Source organism: Rattus norvegicus, chromosome 17 (assembly GCF_036323735.1).
Source record: "Rattus norvegicus strain BN/NHsdMcwi chromosome 17, GRCr8, whole genome shotgun sequence".
Taxonomy (NCBI): domain Eukaryota; kingdom Metazoa; phylum Chordata; class Mammalia; order Rodentia; family Muridae; genus Rattus; species Rattus norvegicus.
In genome coordinates this window covers 59393499-59415002 of record NC_086035.1, presented here as the reverse complement: position 1 = coordinate 59415002, position 21504 = coordinate 59393499, and the positions used below count along the sequence as shown (strand labels likewise).

General features: G+C 40.9%; 1 pseudogene; it reads left to right on the top strand.

Annotated features, from left to right (window-relative positions):
- The window catches only part of Fam95c (family with sequence similarity 95 member C), a 40041-nt pseudogene that overhangs the window by 1148 nt on the left and 17389 nt on the right, over window positions 1-21504 (top strand).

The window sequence follows — 21504 nt, the reverse complement described above, 5'->3', positions numbered from 1 at the left end:
GGGCCATTTAGTGAGACGTACCCACGGTGTTTCGTGTGACATCTTTTTAAATTCAGGCCTCATTTTCTTTTCTTTTAAAGATTTTTTAAAATTTATTTACAGTCCACCCACCACTCCCCACCCCCACTCCCATGCTCCTCTCTGCAGTTCCTCATCCTATTCCTCTCCCCCCACCGGTTCCCTAGAGGATGCTCCCCCATCACCAGGCTTCCCTACTCCCTGGGGTCTCAAGTCTCTTGAGCACTTGACACTTCTTCTCCCATTGAGGGAGGCCAGGCTATTTCTGTGCTGTATATGTGTGGGGCGCCTTGTGGCAGCCGCCTGGTTGGTGGCTCAGTGTCCAGGAGCTCCTTGGCATGGTGCCAGTTGACTGCGGGTCTTTTTAGGGGCTGCCTTCCTTGTCTGCTTCTTCTATCCTCCCCCTATTTAACCATGAGGGTCCCCAGCTTCCGTCCAATGGCTGGGTGTAAGTATCTGGGTCCGTCTCATGCTGGTTGGGCTTCTCAGAGCCAGGCCTGCCATGTTAGGCTCCTGCCTGTAAGCACATTATAGCATTAGGAAGTGTCAGTCCTTGGTGTCTCCACATGGATTCCCAGTTGGACCTGTCACTGGACCACCTTTCCCTGTCTCACCTCCATTTTTGTCCCTGCAGTTCTTTTAGACAGGAACACTTCTGGGTCAGAAATTTTGACTGTGGGATGGCAACCCTGTACCTGCTCTTGAGGCCCTGTCTGTCTACTGGAGGCAAACTCTTTTTTTATTTCCCTCTCCCCACTGTTTGGCACTTCATCTAAGGTCACTGCCATCGAGTCCTGAGAATCGAACACCTCCCAGGTCTCTGGTACTTTCTAAAGGGTCTCTCTACCTCTCACCTTCTGAGGCTGCATATTTCCATTCATTCTGCTGGCCCTCTGGGCCTCTCTCCTGTCTCCCATTTTCAGGGAAAAGTTCCCCTTTTCCTCTACTCTTCCCCTTCCCACCCAAATCCCCCCTCCCTCTGCCTCCTGTGATTATTTTCTCCCCCTACTAAGTGAAATTGAAACATCCTCACTTGGCCTTTCTGTTTGTTAAAGTTCTTAAATTCTGTGGAGTATATCCTAGGTATTCTGTACCTTTTGGCTAATATTCACTTATTACTGAGTACATGTATGTCTTTTTGAGTCTGGATTACCTCTCTCAGGATGATATTTTCTAGTTCCCTCCATTTACCTGCAAAATTCGTTTTGTCCTTGTTTTTAATAGCTGAAGAGTATTCCACTGTGTAAATGTACCACATTTTCTGTATCCATTCTGTGGGAAATCTGCTTTTTTCCCCCCAGCTTCTAGCTATTAAAAATAAAGCTGCTATGAACATCATGGAGCCCTTTTCCCTTTGATGTGCTGGGGCGTCTTTTGGGTGTATGATTAAGAGTAGTATAGCTGGGTCCTCAGGTACGTCAATTTCCAGTTTTCTGAGGAACTGCTAGATTGATTTCCAGAGTGGTTGTACCAGTTTGCAATCCCTCCAACAATGGAGGAGTGTTCCTCTTTCTCCACATCCTGCCAGCATATACTGTTGCCTGAGTTTTTGATCTTAGCCATTCTGATTGGTGTACAGTGGAATCTCAGGGTCATTTTGATTTGCATTTCTCTGATGACTAAGGACTTTGAACATTTCCTTAAGTGCTTCTCTGCCATTTGAAGTTCCTCTGTTGTGAATTCTCTGTTTACCTCTGTACCATATTTTAATTGGGCTATTTGGTTTTTTGGGGATCAGCTTCTTGTGTTCTGCATACATTTGGCGCTCTCTCCGATGTGGGCTTAGAGAAAGCTTTTTCCCATTCTGTGGGTTGTTAATTTATCCTACTGATTGTATCTTTTGCCTTAAGAAGATTTTCAGTTTCATGAAGTCCTATTCATCAATTGTTGATCTTAGAGCCTGAGACATTGAAGTTTCTGTTTAGGAAATTTAATGAGGTTGAGGCTCTTTCCCAATTTCTCTTCTACTAGTTTGAGTGTATCTAGTTTTATGTTGAGGTCCTTGATCCACTTCAACTGGAGCTTTGTGCAACGTGATAAATATGGATCTATTTTCACTTTTCTACATACAGACCAACAGATGAGCACTATTTATTTATTTATTTATTTATTTATTTATTCTTATTGGATTTTTTTAAATTTACATTTCATTAAGGGTGTTCCCTAACCCATCCAAACCCTCTTCCACCCCCCTGACATTCCCCTACACTCGGGGTCCAACATTGGCAGGACCAAGGGCTTCTCCTTCCATTGGTGCCTAACAAAGCCATTCTCTGCTACATATGCAGTTGGAGCCCTGGGTCAGTCCATGGTCTTTGGGTAGTGGTTTAGTCTGGGAGCTCTGATTGGTTGGCATTGTTGTTCTTCTGAGGTTGCAAGTCCCTTCAGCTCTTTCAATCCTTTCTCTACTTCCTCCAAAGGGGAGAAAGTTCTCAGTTCAGTGGTTTGGACCAGCACCATTTATTGACAGTGCTTTGTTTTTCCCATTGTATGTTTTGGCTTCTTTGTCAAAGATCAAGTGTTTCTAAGTGTGTAGGCATATTTCTGGCTCTGCAATTCTATTCTATTGATCAATCTGTCTGTCTCTGTACCAATATCATGAGGATTTTATCACTATTGCTCTGTAGCAATAAACAGCTTGAGATCAGAGGGTGATAATTCCCCCAGAAGTTCTTTTGTTGTTAAGTGTTGTTTTTGCTATCCTGTGTTTTTTGTTTTACCATATGAAATTGAGAATTACTCTTACCCTGTCTGTAATCTTGATGGAGATTGCACTGGATATGTAGATTACTTTTGGTAGGATAGCCATTTTTACTATGTTACTCCTACCAATCTTTGAACTTGGGAGATCTTTCCATTTTCTAATATCTTCTTTGATTTCTTTTTCAGGGATTTGTAGTTCTTGTCATATAGATCTTTCATTTGCTTGGTAAGAGTTACGCCAAGATATTTTATACTATTTGTGGCTGCTTTAAAGGGTGTTGTTTTTCTACTGTCATTCTCAGTCTATCATTTATATGATTGGTTTAATTAATTTTTATATTGAGCCAGTTTGGTGAAGTTTATCAGCTGAAGAAGTTCTCAGGTAGATTTTTTTCTTTTTGGATTGCATATATATATATATATATGTGTGTGTGTGTGTGTGTATATATATACATATATATATATATATATATACTATCATCCACAACGAGTGATACCTTGACTTCTTTTCCAATTCTTATCTCCTTGATCTCCTGTTGTTGTCTTATTGCTCTACCTAGAACTTCAAGTACTATACTGAATAGATATGGAGAGAGTGTCTTGTTCCAGATTTTAGTGGGATTGGTTCAAGTATCTCTCCATTTAATTTAATATTGGCAGACTGATTGCTGTATATTGCTTTTATTATGTTTAGGTAAGGGCCTTGAATTCCTGGTCTTTCCAATACTATTAATATGGAGGGGTGTTGTATTTTGTCAAACGCTTTTTCAGCAACAAATAAGATGATCATGTGATGTTTTTCTCTGAGTTTGTTCATATAGTGGATTGCATTAATGGATTTTTGTATACTGAACCAATCTTGCATTCCTGGGAAGAAGTCTACTTGATCATGGTTAATGATGCTTTCGATGTGTTCTTGGATTCAGTTTGTGAGAATTTTACTGAGTATTTTACATGAATATTCAGAAGTGAAATTGGTCTGGTTTTCTTTGTTGTGTCTTTGTGTGGTTTAGGTATCAGTTTAACTGTGGCTTCATAGAATGAATTAGGCAGTGTTCCTTCTGCTTCTATTGTATGGAATACTTGGAGGAATATTAGTATTAGGTCTTCTTTGGATGCCTGGTAGAATTCTGCACTAAAGTCATCTGGCCCTGGGCTTTTTTTTTTTTTTTGGTTGGAAGTTTTTTTAATGACTTCTATTTTCTTAGGGCATATGGAACTGTTTAGTTTAACTGCTCTTGATTTTAGGTATGTGGTATCTGTCTAGGGAAGCATCCATTTCATCTATACTTTCCAGTTTTCTTGAGTAAAGGGTTTTGTAGTAAGTTCTGATGATTTTTTTTATTTGCTCAAATTCTGTTGTTATGTCTCCCTTTTCATTTCTGATATTGTTGATTTGGATACAATCTGTGTCCTTTAGTTTGGGTAAGGGTTTATCTATCTTGTTGTTTTTCTCAAAGAACCAGCTTTTGGTTTTGTTAATTCTTTGTATCATTCTGTTTCTACTGAGTTGATTTACACTCCGAATTTGATTATTTTCTGCTGTCTACTTTTCTTGGGTGTGTTTGCTTCTTTTTGTTCTAGGGCTTTCGGTTGGGCTGTTAAGTTGCTGGTGTAGAATCTCTTCAGTTTCTTCATGAGGGCACTTAGTGCTATGAATTTTCCTCTTGGCACTGCTTTCATTGTGTCTTATTTTCATTGAATTCTAGAAAGTCTTTAATTTCTTTCTTTATTTCTTCCCTTACCAAGTTATTATTCAATGGAGAGTTGTTCTGTTTCTATGGGTATGTGTGTTTCCTGTTCTTTATGTTGTTATTGTTTAGCCTTAATCTGTGGTGATCTGATAGGATGCATAGGATTACTTCAATCTTCTTGTACCTGTTGTGGCTTATTTTGTGGCTGATTATATGGTTAATTTTGGAGAAAGCACACTGAGGTGCTGAGAAGGAGGTATATTCTTTTGTTTTAGGGTGAAATGTTCTGTATATATCTGTTAAATCCATTTGGTCCATAACTTCTGTTAATTTCACTGTTTATCTTTTTAGTTTCTGGTTCAATGACCTGTCATTGGTGAGACTGGGATTTTGAAGTCTTCCACTATTATTGTGTGAGGTTCAATGTGTGTTTGACTTTAGTAAAGTTTCTTTTACAAATGTGGGTGTCCTTGCATTTGGGGTATAGATGTTCCGAATTGAGAGTTCATCTTGGTCATTATTTCCTTTGATGAATATGAAGTGTCCTTCCCCATCTCATTTGATAACTTTTGGGTGAAGTCTATTTAATTGGATATTAAAATGGCAATTCCAGCTTGTTTCTTGGTACCATTTGCTTGGAAAACGTTTTCTTCTAGCCTTTTACTCTGAGGTAGTGTCTGTCTTTGTCATTGAAGTGTGTTTCTTGTATACAGAAAAATGTTGGATCCTGCTTGCATATCTAGTCTGTTAGCTTAGTTGTTTTTATTGGGGAATCGGGTTCATTGGTTTTGAGAGATATTAAAGACATGATTGTTAGTTCCTGTTATAGTTGTTGTTGTAGGTGGTATTATGTGTGTATTATTTTCTTTTGGGTTTGCTGTGAGATGACATATTTCTTGTTTTTTCTTTAGTATAGCTATTCTCTTTTTGTTGGAGTTTTCCTTTCAATTTCCTTTTAGAATCCTCTATATGGATGGGGAGATATATATATATATATATATATATATATATATATATATATATATATATATATGTTTTTGTCATGGAATATTTTGTTTTATCCATTTGTGATGAGTGAGAATTTTGCTAGGGATAGTAGCCTGGGCTGATATTTGTGTTCCCTTGGAGTCTGCATGACATCTGTCCACAATCTTACAACTTTTAGAATCTTTGTTGAAAAGTCTTGTGTAATTCTGATAGATTTTCCTTTATATGTTACTTAGTCTTTTTCCCTTGTAGTTTTTAATATTCTTTCTTCTACTTGTGCAGTTAGTGTTTTGATTATATGTGACAGGAAGATTCTTTTCTGGTCCAATCTATTTGATTTCCTGTAGACTTCTTTTACTTTTATGGCCGTCTCTTTCTTTAGGTTGTGGAAGTTTTCCTCTATGATTTCTTTGAAGATGTTTTCTGGCCCTTTGAGCTGGGACTCTTTGCTCTCTTCTATTCCAATTATTCTTAGATTTGGTCTTTTCATATGTCCTGGATACCTTGGATGTTTTGGGTTAGAGGTTTTTTATTCTTTGTATTTTCTTTGACAGTTGTGTCCATATCTTCTATGATATCATCTATGCTCAAGATCTCTCTTCTATGTCTTGTATTCTGTTGGTGATGCTTGCATCTGTAGCTCCTGACCTCTTTCCTAGGTTTTCCATTGCCAGGGTTACCTCTATTTGTGATTTCTTTGTTGTTCTATTTCCATTTTTAGGTCTTGGACCCCTTTGTTCAATTCCTTTCCATGTTTGGTTCTTTGTTCCTGTATTTCTTTGAGAGATTTTTTGTTTCCTCTTTAAAGGCTTTTACCTGTTTAATTGTGTTTTCCTGTATTTCTTTAAGTGAATTATTTATATCCATCCTCCTTATAGGTCTCTTTTATCCCAGCGCTCATGAGGCAGAGAGGTAAGTGGTTCTCCATAAGTTCAAGGCAAGCCTGGTCTACATAGTGAGTTACAGGTCAATCAAGACTACAATAGAGAGATCCTGTCTCAAAAAACTTAATATAAATAATTAAATAATTAAATAATTAAATTTCCACTTATTTATTTACTTTACATCCCCATCACAGTACATTCTCATAACAGCACATCCCCCACCCAGTAACATCCTCCCCTCCATCACGTTTCCCCTTCTCTGAGAATGGGGAGGCTGTCCTGGGTACCAACCCACCCTGGGGCATCGAGTCACTGCAAGACTGGGCGCAACTCCTATCATAGAGGCCAGATAACACAGCCCAGTGACAGGAACAGGACCTACAGGCAGGGAACAAAGTCAGGGAATGTCTACCCCCACCACCCCTGCTTCAATTATTAGGGGACTAGCATGAAGATCAAGCTGGACATTTGCTACATATGACCAGCCCAACTTGAGACCCATCTCATAGGCAAGAACCAATCCCTGCAATGATTAATCACACTCTGTTTGACTTGCAGACAGGAGCTTAGCATAACTGTTGTCAGAGAGGCTCCACCCAGCAGATGATGGAAACAGATGCAGAGACCCACAGCCAAGAATTAAACAGAGCTCAAGGAGTCTTGTGGAAGACTTGGGTGAAGGATTGAGTGACCTGGAGGGGATAGGAACTCCACAGGAAGACTAACAGAGTCACTAACCTGGACTTTTGGGGGCTCCAAAAGTTTGATTGGACTGAATCACCAATCAAAGAGCATACATGGGTTGTTGTCTCTGACAACAGTTATGCTAAGCTCCTCTCTGCAAGTCAAACAGAGTGATTAATCATTGCAGGGATTGGTTCTTGCCTATGAGATGGGTCTCAATGGGCTGGTCATTGGTTGGGCTGGTCATTGGTTGGGCTGGTCATTGGTTGGGCTGGTCATTGGTTGGGCTGGTCATTGGTTGGGCTGGTCATTGGTTGGCCATTTTCTCAGTCTCTGCTCCATCTTCGTCCCTGAACTTCTTGTAGAGAGGACGAATTTGGAGCTGAAGGCTTTGTGGGTTGGTTGGTGTCCTTATCCCTCCACTGGGAGTCCTGTCTGGCTACAGGAGGTAGTCACTTCAGGATTCACATACCTGAGGCTGGGCTACAGTCATTCTCATAAACTCCCTGGAGTCTCCCCAATCCCATGTCTCTGGCACATCCTAGGGACACCCTTCCACTGTCAGCCATCAATTTCAATTCACTCTCCCACTCCTCTCTCCCCAGCTCTCCCCACATCTGATCCCTCATGTCCCCTTCCCATCCCTCTGCAAGTTCCTTCCATCCACCTTTGATGACTATTTTATTTCCCCTTCTGAGTGAGATTTGAACATCCTTTCTTTGGCTGTCCTTGTTATTTATCTTCTGTGGGTCTGTGGAGTGTGGCCTGAGTATACTGTAATTATGGCTAACATCCACTTATAAGAGAGTACCATGCATGTCCGTTTGAGTCTGGGTTATCTCCCTCAGGATAATATTTTCTAGTTCCACCCATTTGCTTATAAATTTCATGATGTCCTTGGTTTAAATAGCTGAGTACTATTCCATTGTGTAAATGAACCACCTTTTCTTTATCCATTCTTTAGTCAAGGGACATCTAGGTTGTTTCCAGTTTCTGGCTATTACAAATAAAACTGCTATGAACATAGAGGAGTAAGTATCCTTGTGGGATGGTGGAGCATCTTTTGGGTATATGTCCAGGAGTGTTATAGCTGGGTCTTGAGGTTTATAAAATTGTTTATAAAATATATAATAATCCACAAGATAGGTTATAGAAAAGGATTTTAAAATGTGATAGAATCCAGGTAAGAACAACCACACTGTATTCTCAGCACTTGAGAAACAGAGGCAGACTCATCTTCACAAGTTACAGGTCAGTAAGAACTAAAGATTGAAATCCTGTCTAAAACAATGTATGAATCTCTATCTCAAAGGGATGTAAAGTGAATAAATAAATAAACAAATAAATAAATGGAGAAAAATAAAAATAAATAAAAATGGAATTTTTTTTTTGGTTCTTTTTTTCGGAGCTGGGGACCGAACCCAGGGCCTTGCGCTTCCTAGGCAAGCGCTCTACCACTGAGCTAAATCCCCGACCCCTTAAAAATGGAATTTTAAATGATAAAAATTGTGTGGTAATAGACAATAGACTTGGTAGCTTACTTTTAGAGTTAGTAATATATACATCCATGGTATTTGGAATACATCTCAGGGTGGTCAACAGGACCACCTTTTGTGAGGATAGAATTTCATTTCTAGAATTTATAAACTAGTTTCTTGTTTTATACGCTAGTCTGTAAACATATAAACACTAACTTTTTTTCAGACAAGATTTTCTTACATATTTTTGGGTATCTTAGAACGCTCTATGTAGACCAGGCTAGCCGTGAGCTCACAGAGATCTGTTTACCTCTGCCTCCTGAGTGGGAGGAAAGGCATGTGATACAATGACCAGATAGCAATAACTTTTTCAAAATTATTTAATTTTAAATTATCTGGTCCAGTTGAGGAAACATTTAGAAAAGAACTTTCAAGCTGCCACTTTCCTGGGAAAGCCATAATATTAAGTAGAATAAGAAAGAAGAGAGACTTTGTTATTGCCAGAATGCTTACCTTGTTACCTTTTGAGTGTTAGTCCTTTGGAAAAGTTCAAAGTAAGAAATGAACATTTTTCTGGATAGTAATTAACACATGAATAATCAGAAAATTTCAATAAAAGCATCTTTAATTGCAGATTTGCCTCACAAATGGAGAAGACTACGATAAATGAGCGGTTGCCTTGTGGAAACAAGGAAGACTCGAGAACTGAAAGACAGAGGTACCTTCAGAAGCTTGATGTGACACACCCTGGGATCTATTCATGGATAGAAATTGAGGCAAAAACTTGGGATGAGGTGAATTAACCTTTGGTAAAATCTCATATTTCTGGCTTTATTTGATCAATATAACATATAACGCTCCCTTGATTTGACACAGAGATGTGTTTTGCATAAAGACAGGGATTCAACCTTAGAATGTGGTGTTTGGCAATTGTACTTATGGATCATCGCAGTTCTGTGCTCACAGAAATCTCACAGCACTATGCCCTGCAGGCTTGTGGTCCATGGTGGCCCAGAACATTCTGTGATGTGTGACTTTTATTTAGACTTAAAACAAAATGTCATCTCATGCTAAAAGTAAACGATGACATTTATGAATGAGTTTTTTACTTCCCTTTGTTATAAATCTTGGTGTATATTGGATGCTCAGTGCATATTTTCTGAACGATGGCATGGAAGGTGAACCAAAGGCAACCTCTAGGATAAAGGTTAGCTTTGGCACTGCCGTGCTATAGTGCAGGCTTACCTAGCTCTGAAATTAGTGATGTTAGTAATATTTAAATGTTAAATATTTAAATGTTTAAATGTTAGTTAATATTCTGTAATGAGATGTTAATTCCCAGTACTAACTCTGCCTGCATTAAAGAACTTTTGTTTTTGATAAATCATGCTGTCTTTCAAGCAATTAGAATCCGAATAATACAAATGACACAGGACTTTAACAGGCTATGTACTTTCAACAAAGTTTTGCTCTTGTAGGTTGTGCTAATGATTACATATTTAGACCCACAAACCCCCTTATTAGTCCCTCAACCTGATTTGTTCTTTGAAAGTCACCAATCTACAACCTGTAGGTTGAATTTCCATGCAAATAGTTATATAATATTTAGCCCTTTAACCTGTTCCATTTAGTTAGGGTAATACCTTGGGGAGTCTTCATTTCTTAACGTTGCTGTGCAGCGTCTCTCATGTGGTCAGGAATGGTGGCTCACATCTGTAATCCTAGCACAGAGTCTGAAGAAGAAAGATAGGCTCAAGTTCAAAGCCAGCCTGGTATACATAGTGAATTCCTGCTACCTAATGAAATCCTGTCCCAACACACAGACACAGACACAGACACAGAGACACACACAAACACACACATACAGACCCACACAGACACACAGGCAGACACAGACACACACAGAGAGACACACAGACAGACAGACAAACACACACAGACACACAAAGGCACATAGACACATACAGCATTGCGAGGCTGCACCACATACCTGTTCCTAGGCTGATAATTGTGCTGTGAGCATTGCTGTACCCACGCTGTGTACTTCTTCTTGTTTCCTTTCGACTGGGTTTTGCCCTCCTAGCCAACTGAGTTCATGGTGCTATCTCTCTGCCTTCCCTTATACTGTTCTTTCCTGCTTGTCCATATTTTCTCATTTGGCTTCATTTACTTAGGAGTGTCTCACTACCTTCTCTTCCATGAAGCCTTCTCTAACTAGACTGATTTTCCAAAGTCCATCTAGAACTTATCCTTTCAGATAAGTTATTCAGCTTATCCTTCAACTTTGAATAAATATCATCTAAGTATAAATTGGGAGGAATATCAAATGATATATGACATGTTTTCTCAAAAAATTTAAGACATGTTTGCCTAAGTTATAGGATAAAATATGTATCATGCCAATACTTTTTCCTGAGGACAAAGATGTTCTAAAGTTTTTATTTTTATATTCTGAGAATTATTTTATATTCTGAGGAATTAATATAAGATCAAATGCACTTAATAAATCGGACACATTGTTTAATTGAGTGCTCCTGTTTGCCTTAAAACAGAAAAACATAGACCTGCTTTCCTTCCTTGTTTAGCCAGAACTGGAGATTATAGACGTAACTGGTAGGAAGTCCCCTGCAGTAGTTTTCTTTCTTTCTTTTTTTTTTAATCAACTTGAGTATTTCTTATATACATTTCAAGTGTTATTCCCTTTCCCAGTTTCCGGGCAAACATCCCCCTCCCCCCTCCCCTTCTTTATGGGTGTTCCCCTCCCCATCCTCCCCCCATTGCTGCCCTCCCCTCAACAATCACGTTCACTGGGGGTTCAGTCTTAGCAGGACCCAGGACTTCCCCTTCCACTGGTGCTCTTACTAGGATATTCATTGCTACCTATGAGGTCAGAGTCCAGGGTCAGTCCATGTATAGTCTTTAGGTAGTGGCTTAGTCCCTGGAAGCTCTGGTTGCTTGGCATTGTTGTTCATATGGGGTCTCGAGCCCCTTCAAGCTCTTCCAGTTCTTTCTCTGATTCCTTCAACGGGGGTCCTATTCTCAATTCAGTGGTTTGCTGCTGGCATTCGCCTCTGTATTTGCTGTATTCTGGCTGTGTCTCTCGGGAGAGATCTACATCCGGCTCCTGTCGGCCTGCACTTCTTTGCTTCATTGCAGTAGTTTTCTATACACTCATCCTAGCACCTTCACCTGCTCCTGGGGTGTGGCAAAGCAGTTTCGTGTGACAGGTGCTAGGACAGACTAACTGAGGAACCTGATTCCACAGTGGAGACCATCCAGGGCTTTAACCTGACTCTGAGGCTATGCTATTTCCACATCCCTTCTTCTAGTCAGCGCCACACTTTGTTTGCAATACACAATCACGGCCTGCGAGTACTCCTAAGAGCTCAGGAGATGTGGACTTTTCTTTTTTTTTTTTTTTTTTTAATTAACTTGAGTATTTCTTATATACATTTCAAGTGTTATTCCCTTTCCCGGTTTCCGGGCAAAATCCCCTTCCCCCCTCCCCTTCTTTATGGGTGTTCCCCTCCCAACTCTCCCCCCATTGCCGCCCTCCCCCCATAGTCTAGTTCACTGGGGGTTCAGTCTTAGCAGGACCCAGGGCTTCCCCTTCCACTGGTGCTCTTACTAGGATATTCATTGCTACCTATGGGGTCAGAGTCCAGGGTCAGTCCATGTATAGTCTTTAGGTAGTGGCTTAGTCCCTGGAAGCTCTGCTTGCTTGACATTGTTGTACTTTTGGGGTCTCGAGCCCCTTCAAACTCTTCCAGTTCTTTCTCTGATTCCTTCAACGGAGGACCTATTCTCAGTTCAGTGGTTTGCTGCTGGCATTCGCCTCTGTATTTGCTGTATTCTGGCTGTGTCTCTCAGGAGCGATCTACATCCGGCTCCTGTCGGTCTGCACTTCTTTGCTTCATCCATCTTGTCTAATTGGGTGGCTGTATATGTATGGGCCACATGTGGGGCAGGCTCTGAATGGGTGTTCCTTCAGTCTCTGTTTTAATCTTTGCTTCTCACTTCCCTGCAAAGGGTATTCTTTTTCCTCATTTAAAGAAGGAGTGAAGCATTCACATTTTGATCATCCGTCTTGAGTTTCGTTTGTTCTAGGGATCTAGGGTAATTCAAGCATTTGGGCTAATAGCCACTTATCAATGAGTGCATACCATGTATGTCTTTCTGTGATTGGGTTAGCTCACTCAGGATGATATTTTCCAGTTCCAACCATTTGCCTACGAATTTCATAAACTCGTTGTTTTTGATAGCTGAGTAATATTCCATTGTGTAGATGTACCACATTTTCTGTATCCATTCCTCTGTTGAAGGGCATCTGGGTTCTTTCCATTTTCTGGCTATTATAAATAAGGCTGCGATGAACATAGTGGAGCACGTGTCTCTTTTATATGTTGAGGCATCTTTTGGGTATATGCCCAAGAGAGGTATAGCTGGATCCTCAGGCAGTTCAATGTCCAATTTTCTGAGGAACCTCCAGACTGATTTCCAGAATGGTTTGACCAGTCTGTAATCCCACCAACAATGGAGGAGTGTTCCTCTTTCTCCACATCCTCGCCAGCATCTGCTGTCACCTGAGTTTTTGATCTTAGCCAATCGCACTGGTGTGAGGTGAAATCTCAGGGTTGTTTTGATTTGCATTTCCCTTATGACTAAAGATGTTGAACATTTCTTTAGGTGTTTCTCAGCCATTCGGCATTCCTCAGCTGTGAATTCTTTGTTTAGCTCTGAACCCCATTTTTTAATAGGGTTATTTGTTTCCCTGCGGTCTAACTTCTTGAGTTCTTTGTATATTTTGGATATAAGGCCTCTATCTGTTGTAGGATTGGTAAAGATCTTTTCCCAATCTGTTGGTTGCCGTTTTGTCCTAACCAACGTGTCCTTTGCCTTACAGAAGCTTTGCAGTTTTATGAGATCCCATTTGTCGATTCTTGATCTTAGAGCATAAGCCATTGGTGTTTTGTTCAGGAAATTTTTTCCAGTGCCCATGTGTTCCAGATGCTTCCCTAGTTTTTCTTCTATTAGTTTGAGTGTGTCTGGTTTGATGTGGAGGTCCTTGATCCACTTGGACTTAAGCTTTGTACAGGGTGATAAGCATGGATCGATCTGCATTCTTCTACATGTTGCCCTCCAGTTGAACCAGCACCACTTGCTGAAAATGCTATCTTTTTTCCATTGGATGGTTTTGGCTCCTTTGTCAAAAATCAAGTGACCATAGGTGTGTGGGTTCATTTCTGGGTCTTCAATTCTGTTCCATTGGTCTATCTGTCTGTCTTTGTACCAATACCATGCAGTTTTTATCACTATTGCTCTGTAATACTGCTTGAGTTCAGGGATAGTGATTCCCCCTGAAGTCCTTTTATTGTTGAGGATAGCTTTAGCTATCCTGGGTTTTTTGTTATTCCAGATGAATTTGCAAATTGTTCTGTCTAACTCTTTGAAGAATTGGATTGGTATTTTGATGGGGATTGCATTGAATCTGTAGATTGCTTTTGGTAAAATGGCCATTTTTACTATATTAATCCTGCCAATCCATGAGCATGGGAGATCTTTCCATCTTCTGAGGTCTTCTTCAATTTCTTTCCTCAGTGTCTTGAAGTTCTTATTGTACAGATCTTTTACTTGCTTGGTTAAAGTCACACCGAGGTACTTTATATTATTTGGGTCTATTATGAAGGGTGTCGTTTCCCTAATTTCTTTCTCGGCTTGTTTCTCTTTTGTATAGAGGAAGGCAACTGATTTATTTGAGTTAATTTTATACCCTGCCACTTTGCTGAAGTTGTTTATCAGCTTTAGTAGTTCTCTGGTGGAACTTTTGGGATCACTTAAATATACTATCATGTCGTCTGCAAATAGTGATATTTTGACCTCTTCTTTTCCGATCTGTATCCCCTTGATCTCCTTTTGTTGTCTGATTGCTCTGGCTAGAACTTCAAGAACTATATTGAATAAGTAGGGAGAGAGTGGGCAGCCTTTTCTAGTCCCTGATTTTAGTGGGATTGCTTCAAGTTTCTCTCCATTTAGTTTAATGTTAGCAACTGGTTTGCTGTATATGGCTTTTACTATGTTTAGGTATGGGCCTTGAATTCCTATTCTTTCCAGGACTTTTATCATGAAGGGGTGTTGAATTTTGTCAAATGCTTTCTCAGCATCTAATGAAATGATCATGTGGTTTTGTTCTTTCAGTTTGTTTATATGATGGATCACGTTGATGGTTTTCCGTATATTAAACCATCCCTGCATGCCTGGGATGAAGCCTACTTAATCATGGTGGATGATTGTTTTGATGTGCTCTTGAATTCGGTTTGCCAGAATTTTATTGAGTATTTTTGCGTCGATATTCATAAGGGAAATTGGTCTGAAGTTCTCTTTCTTTGTTGTGTCTTTGTGTGATTTAGGTATAAGAGTAATTGTGGCTTCGTAGAAGGAATTCGGTAGTGCTCCATCTGTTTCAATTTTGTGGAATAGTTTGGATAATATTGGTATGAGGTCTTCTATGAAGGTTTGATAGAATTCTGCACTAAACCCGTCTGGACCTGGGCTCTTTTTGGTTGGGAGACCTTTAATGACTGCTTCTATTTCCTTAGGAGTTATGGGGTTGTTTAACTGGTTTATCTGTTCCTGATTTAACTTCGATACCTGGTATCTGTCTAGGAAATTGTCCATTTCCTGAAGATTTTCAAATTTTGTTGAATATAGGTTTTTATAGTAAGATCTGATGATTTTTTGAATTTCCTCTGAATCTGTGGTTATGTCTCCCTTTTCATTTCTAATTTTGTTAATTTGGACGCACTCTCTGTGTCCTCTCGTTAGTCTAGCTAAGGGTTTATCTATCTTGTTGATTTTCTCAAAGAACCAACTTTTGGTTCTGTTGATTCTTTCTATGGTCCTTTTTGTTTCTACTTGGTTGATTTCAGCTCTGAGTTTGATTATTTCCTGCCTTCTACTCCTCCTGGGTGTATTTGCTTCTTTTTGTTCTAGAGCTTTTAGGTGTGCTGTCAAGCTGCTGACATATGCTCTTTCCTGTTTCTTTCTGCAGGCACTCAGCGCTATGAGTTTTCCTCTTAGCACAGCTTTCATTGTGTCCCATAAGTTTGGGTATGTTGTATCTTCATTTTCATTAAATTCTAAAAAGTTTTTAATTTCTTTCTTTATTTCTTCCTTGACCAGGTTATCATTGAGTAGAGCATTGTTCAATTTCCACGTATATGTGGGCATTCTTCCCTTATTGTTATTGAAGACCAGTTTTAGGCCGTGGTGGTCCAATAGCACGCATGGGATTATCTCTATCTTTCTGTACCTGTTGAGGCCCGTTTTTTGACCAATTATATGGTCAATTTTGGAGAAAGTACCATGAGGAGCTGAGAAGAAGGTATATCCTTTTGCTTTAGGATAGAATGTTCTATAAATATCCGTTAAGTCCATTTGGCTCATGACTTCTCTTAGTCTGTCGACATCACTGTTTAATTTCTGTTTCCATGATCTGTCCATTGATGAGAGTGGGGTGTTGAAATCTCCCACTATTACTGTGTGAGGTGCAATGTGTGTTTTGAGCTTTAGTAAGGTTTCTTTTACGTATGTAGGTGCCCTTGTATTTGGGGCATAGATATTTAGGATTGAGAGTTCATCTTGGTGGATTTTTCCTTTGATGAATATGAAGTGTCCTTCCTTATCTTTTTTGATGACTTTTAATTGAAAATTGATTTTATTTGATATTAGAATGGCTACTCCAGCTTGCTTCTTCTGACCATTTGCTTGGAAAGTTGTTTTCCAGCCTTTCACTCTGAGGTAGTGTCTGTCTTTTTCTTTGAGGTGTGTTTCCTGTAGGCAGCAGAATGCAGGGTCCTCCTTGCGTATCCAGTTTGTTAATCTATGTCTTTTTATTGGGGAGTTGAGGCCATTGATGTTGAGAGATATTAAGGAATAGTGATTATTGCTTCCTGTTATATTCATATTTGGATGTGAGGTTATGTTTGTGTGCTTTCATTCTCTTTGTTTTGTTGCCAAGACAATTAGTTTCTTGCTTCTTCTAGGGTATAGCTTGCCTCCTTATGTTGGGCTTTACCCTTTATTATCCTTTGTAGTGCTGGATTTGTAGAAAGATATTGTGTAAATTTGGTTTTGTCATGGAATATCTTGGTTTCTCCATCTATGTTAATTGAGAGTTTTGCAGGATACAGTAACCTGGGCTGGCATTTGTGTTCTCTTAGGGTCTGTATGACATCTGTCCAGGATCTTCTGGCCTTCATAGTTTCTGGCGAAAAGTCTGGTGTGATTCTGATAGGTCTGCCTTTATATGTTACTTGACCTTTTTCCCTTACTGCTTTTAATATTCTTTCTTTATTTTGTGCGTTTGGTGTTTTGACAATTATGTGACGGGAGGTGTTTCTTTTCTGGTCCAATCTATTTGGAGTTCTGTAGGCTTCTTGTATGTCTATGGGTATCTCTTTTTTTAGGTTAGGGAAGTTTTCTTCTATGATTTTGTTGAAGATATTTACTGGTCCTTTGAGCTGGGAGTCTTCACTCTCTTCTATACCTATTATCCTTAGGTTTGATCTTCTCATTGAGTCCTGGATTTCCTGTATGTTTTGGACCAGTAGCTTTTTCCGCTTTACATTATCTTTGACAGTTGAGTCAATGATTTCTATGGAATCTTCTGCTCCTGAGATTCTCTCTTCCATCTCTTGAATTCTGTTGGTGAGGCTTGTATCTACAGCTCCTTGTCTCTTCTTTTGATTTTCTATATCCAGGGTTGTTTCCATGTGTTCTTTCTTGATTGCTTCTATTTCCATTTTTAATTCCTTCAACTGTTTGATTGTGTTTTCCTGGAATTCTTTAAGGGATTTTTGCGATTCCTCTCTGTAGGCTTCTACTTGTTCTCTAAGGGAGTTCTTCATGTCTTTCTTGAAGTCCTCCAGCATCATGATCAAATATGATTTTGAAACTAGATCTTGCTTTTCTGGTGTGTTTGGATATTCCATGTTTGTTTTGATGGGAGAATTGGGCTCCGATGGTGCCATGTAGTCTTGGTTTCTGTTGCTTGGGTTCCTGCGCTTGCCTCTCGCCATCAGATTATCTCTAGTGTTACTTTGTTCTGCTATTTCTGACAGTGGCTAGACTGTCCTATAAGCCTGTGTGACAGGAGTGCTGTAGACCTGTTTTCCTCTCTTTCAGTCAGTTATGGGGACAGAGTGTTCTGCTTTCTGGTGTGTAGTTTTTCCTCTCTACAGGTCTTCAGCTATGCCTGTGGGCCTGTGTCTTGAGTTCACCAGGCAGCTTTCTTGCAGCAGAAAATTTGGTCTTGCCTGTGGTCCCGAGGCTCAGGTTCGCTCGTGGGGTGCTGCCCACGGGCTCTCTGCAGCGGCAGCAACCAGGAAGACCTGTGCTGCCCCTTCCGGGAGCTTCAGTGCACCAGGGTTCCAGATGGTCTTTGGCTTTTTCCTCTGGCGTCCGAGATGTGTGTGCAGGGAGCAGTCACTTCTGGTTTCCCAGGCTTGTCTGCCTCTCTGAAGGTTTAGCTCTCCCTCACACGGGATTTGGGTGCAGAGAACTGTTTATCAGGTCTGTTTCTTTCAGGTTCCGGCGGTGTCTCAGGCACAGGGGTCCTGCCGCTCCTGGGCCCTCCCCCACGGGAGCCCAGAGGCCTTATACAGTTTCCTCTTGGGCCAGGGATGTGGGCAGTGGTGAGCAGAGTTGGTGGTCTCTTCCGCTCTGCAGCCTCAGGAGTGCCCACCTGACCAGGCGGTTGGGTCTCTCTCTCACCAGGTCTGGGAGCAGAGAGCTGCTGCGGGCCGGGATCCGCGGGTGTGGGACTTCCGGTAAACACAGAACGTGCCCGGTCCTAGAGAAATTCTGCTTTCCTGTGTTCCAAGCTCACCAGGCAGCTTTCTTGCAGCAGAAAATTTGGTCTTACCTGTGGTCCCGAGGCTCAGGTTCGCTCGTGGGGTGCTGCCCACGGGCTCTCTGCAGCGGCAGCAACCAGGAAGATGTGGACTTTTCTAAGTGGGCAGGAGTAGTGCTGTCTAGTTGTTGTTTGGCTTTTTCTGTGGAGATGTGACTAAATGTCTATTCATACCAGATACAGCAACGACGACATACGAAAGAAGAATGCTGCCCAAGATGGGCAGTAATCAACCCTGAGGTTTAGATGGGCTATAATCAACGCTGAGGTTTGGGGATCACTAGAGGAGCACAGGGGACTGAGGTATCACTGGAGATCCTATCCCAGCATAATGGCAGCTCAAATGTGCTCTGGTAGTGATGATTTAAAAAAAAAAGAGTCTCCCCCAGGTATTGTTAGATCTCCTGGAGGGACCCTATGGTCCTCTAAGCTTTATGCACATTCAGAGCATAGTAACTTCCATGAGCTTCTGGAGTCTTGTGATCCCCACTCTCTTCCAGAAAGGGATGTTTTCATCCAGAGAAGGCAACTACACAGCACAACATGGTTGGTCAAATTTCAATAAGTACTAAGGGTGCACTGGGGCCTTGTTCCTCATGGTACCACTTGGACTGTTGTGAGAAAGGAGTCATCGGGATGAGATATCTTCCCTCACACATTAGAATATCAATGTACTCTTGACACTAATGCTAGCAGCAGATGTTATGTACAGCTTCTACTGTGCCACACGTGTATTCTCTAACAGCATCCCTGATGACCCACTGTGGCAATGTCTATCAATATTTTCATGTCACAGGTGAAGAAACCAAGCCAAAGGATGAACTTGCTCAGGACCCCACACCTCATCGGGGTCAAGTTGAGATGGAGCCCCAGGCATTCTGACATCTGTGTAGACACTGTCCCTGCAAATGATCCCATGAGACATTTGAATGATAATGGCCCCCACAGGTTCAGACATTTGAATGCTCAGTTACTAAAGAATGCACTATTTGAGACAGATAGGAGGCGGGGTCTTGGTGAAGGAAGTGTGCCACTGGGAGTGGGCTTTGAGGTCTCAAAAGCTCATTCAAGGCCCAGTCTCTCATGTCTGCCACCGTGTTACCTGCTTTAGACCCAGCCTCTGAAACTGTAAGAAAGTTCCCAATTAAGTGCTTTCTTTTATCAAGAGTTTCTTTGCCTCTTTACAGCAATATAACAGTGACTAAGAGGTCATCTAAGGCATCATGTTAATTTCATCATCACTACCATGGCGTCTCAAATTATAGTGTTGGCGAGGTGGTGTTTGGATGTCAAAATTACAAACGCTTATTGCTGCATGGCATTTCCTCTTTCAGTCTTACTGATTGTGCCAACTTGAGTATCTGAGAGAATACAATTCAGACCTAATGATGTGTTTAACATTAGTGCCGGCGGGTCATATTTCTGGAAAAAGCCAGACAGTATGATATTAGGTGTTGCAACACATCTGCGACTGTACACGGCGTGCAGAGGAAGGGTCCATCTGTGCTCCTATAACACTTAAGAAGAGAACACAAACAGGAGATGGATAAGCTCGAGCCGGAGTCTAACTTAACTTTCCCCCATTTTTTGTTCTAGTTGCGAGAATCATTAGCGATGCTAAAAGCGGCCAAGAAAATGCGTTGTAGGATTCAAAGGTATGACTACATGCAACGTGCAGAGGTAGCTGCTGTGTTCCGATGCAGGCAGAGCAGTGTGATGCACGTGTGTAAGGCCAGGGTAACATTTCTGCTCCCAGTCACTTCACATGATTGCACAGCTGCATGGGGCAGGGGATTAACTCAGTGCTGGAGTGTATGTTTGCCTATGTAAGGCCCTGGTTTCATCCCCGTGCACCACAAAAATAAAAGGAGAAAGTAGTTATTCACGCAGTCCCTACACGTCACAACTAACCACATAACACAGCTAGAAAAATGATAGATCTCTTGAGTAGCTTGTTTTCCAAAGAATTTGCCAAATTGCCTTTTAGATGGTTATTTAGAAATCACGTGGTATTTAAAAAATTCACTCATGAGAATCATTCCTTTAAAATACTTAGGCTCGAACTTGAAAATTCCAACTTAGTCGTCACAATTGAAAAACAAGCGAGAGAAATGGAAGCGCTTGGTGAAAAACTGTTAAACACAGGAAACGACGTGGTAAGTTTAATAGGTTTCTCATTAATGCCGTCAATATGGAAGAGTTGTTGTTCTTTCTCTAGTAGTACTCCACTGGACCATGTTACCCAGAATGAAAAGGCTCATTGACAAAAGTGTTTGTTTTAATCACATTGCTACTATTTATTAGTAGAGGTGAAAGTCCTCTGGCTTTACAGAAATTGACGGAATAGATAAAAGAAATTTCGGTAGAATTTTTAATGAGAAACATTGATGGTCCTGTTTTATATAGGCATCCATTGATGGGCACACTCAATGCTTCCCACAGTTTGGTTGCTGTCAGTTGTGCTGCTTTGGATCTCTGGGTCTCTCATAAAAGTTTAAGATAACTCTTACATTCAGTGCTAGTTAGATGAAGAATTCTGACCTTGTCTTATTGCCAGTTTCTTAACGTTAGCTTCTGTACTCGTTTTGCTTTCTGTTGCTGCTCACTTGGGGAGAAGAATGTTATTTCACCTTAGATCTCCCCAGTCATACTCAGGTGCTGAGGAAGGTCAGGACAGGAACTGAAGGCAGGAACTGAAGGCAGGAACTGAAGGCAGGAACTGAAGCACATAGCTTGTTCCCCATGGCTTGCTCCGCTATGCTTTGTATGCAGCCGAGGCCCCGTGCCTAGGATTTCTGTGCCCTCAGTTGGATGGGCCCACCTATGTCAGTCAGTAGTCAAGAAAATGTCCCACATACATGCCCCCAAGCCAACCTGACTGAACTTCCTCGTTTGAGATTTCCTCTTCCCAGATGTGTCAAAGTGGCAACTAAAACTAACTGTGACAACTTTTGGGGAAAGATAACTTACAATTTCTACTCGTCATCAAGAATAGATACTAAGTCTTACAGAAGCTTTTGATTCGTGCCAGAGAATTGCCCTGCACCACCCACCCCTTTGGGTTTTAAAAAGAAAAGTTATGTCTGAAAAAATAAAAAAAGATGTGGCTTCTGAGCTGTCATGGACCTTGCAGAGTACCCTAGGAA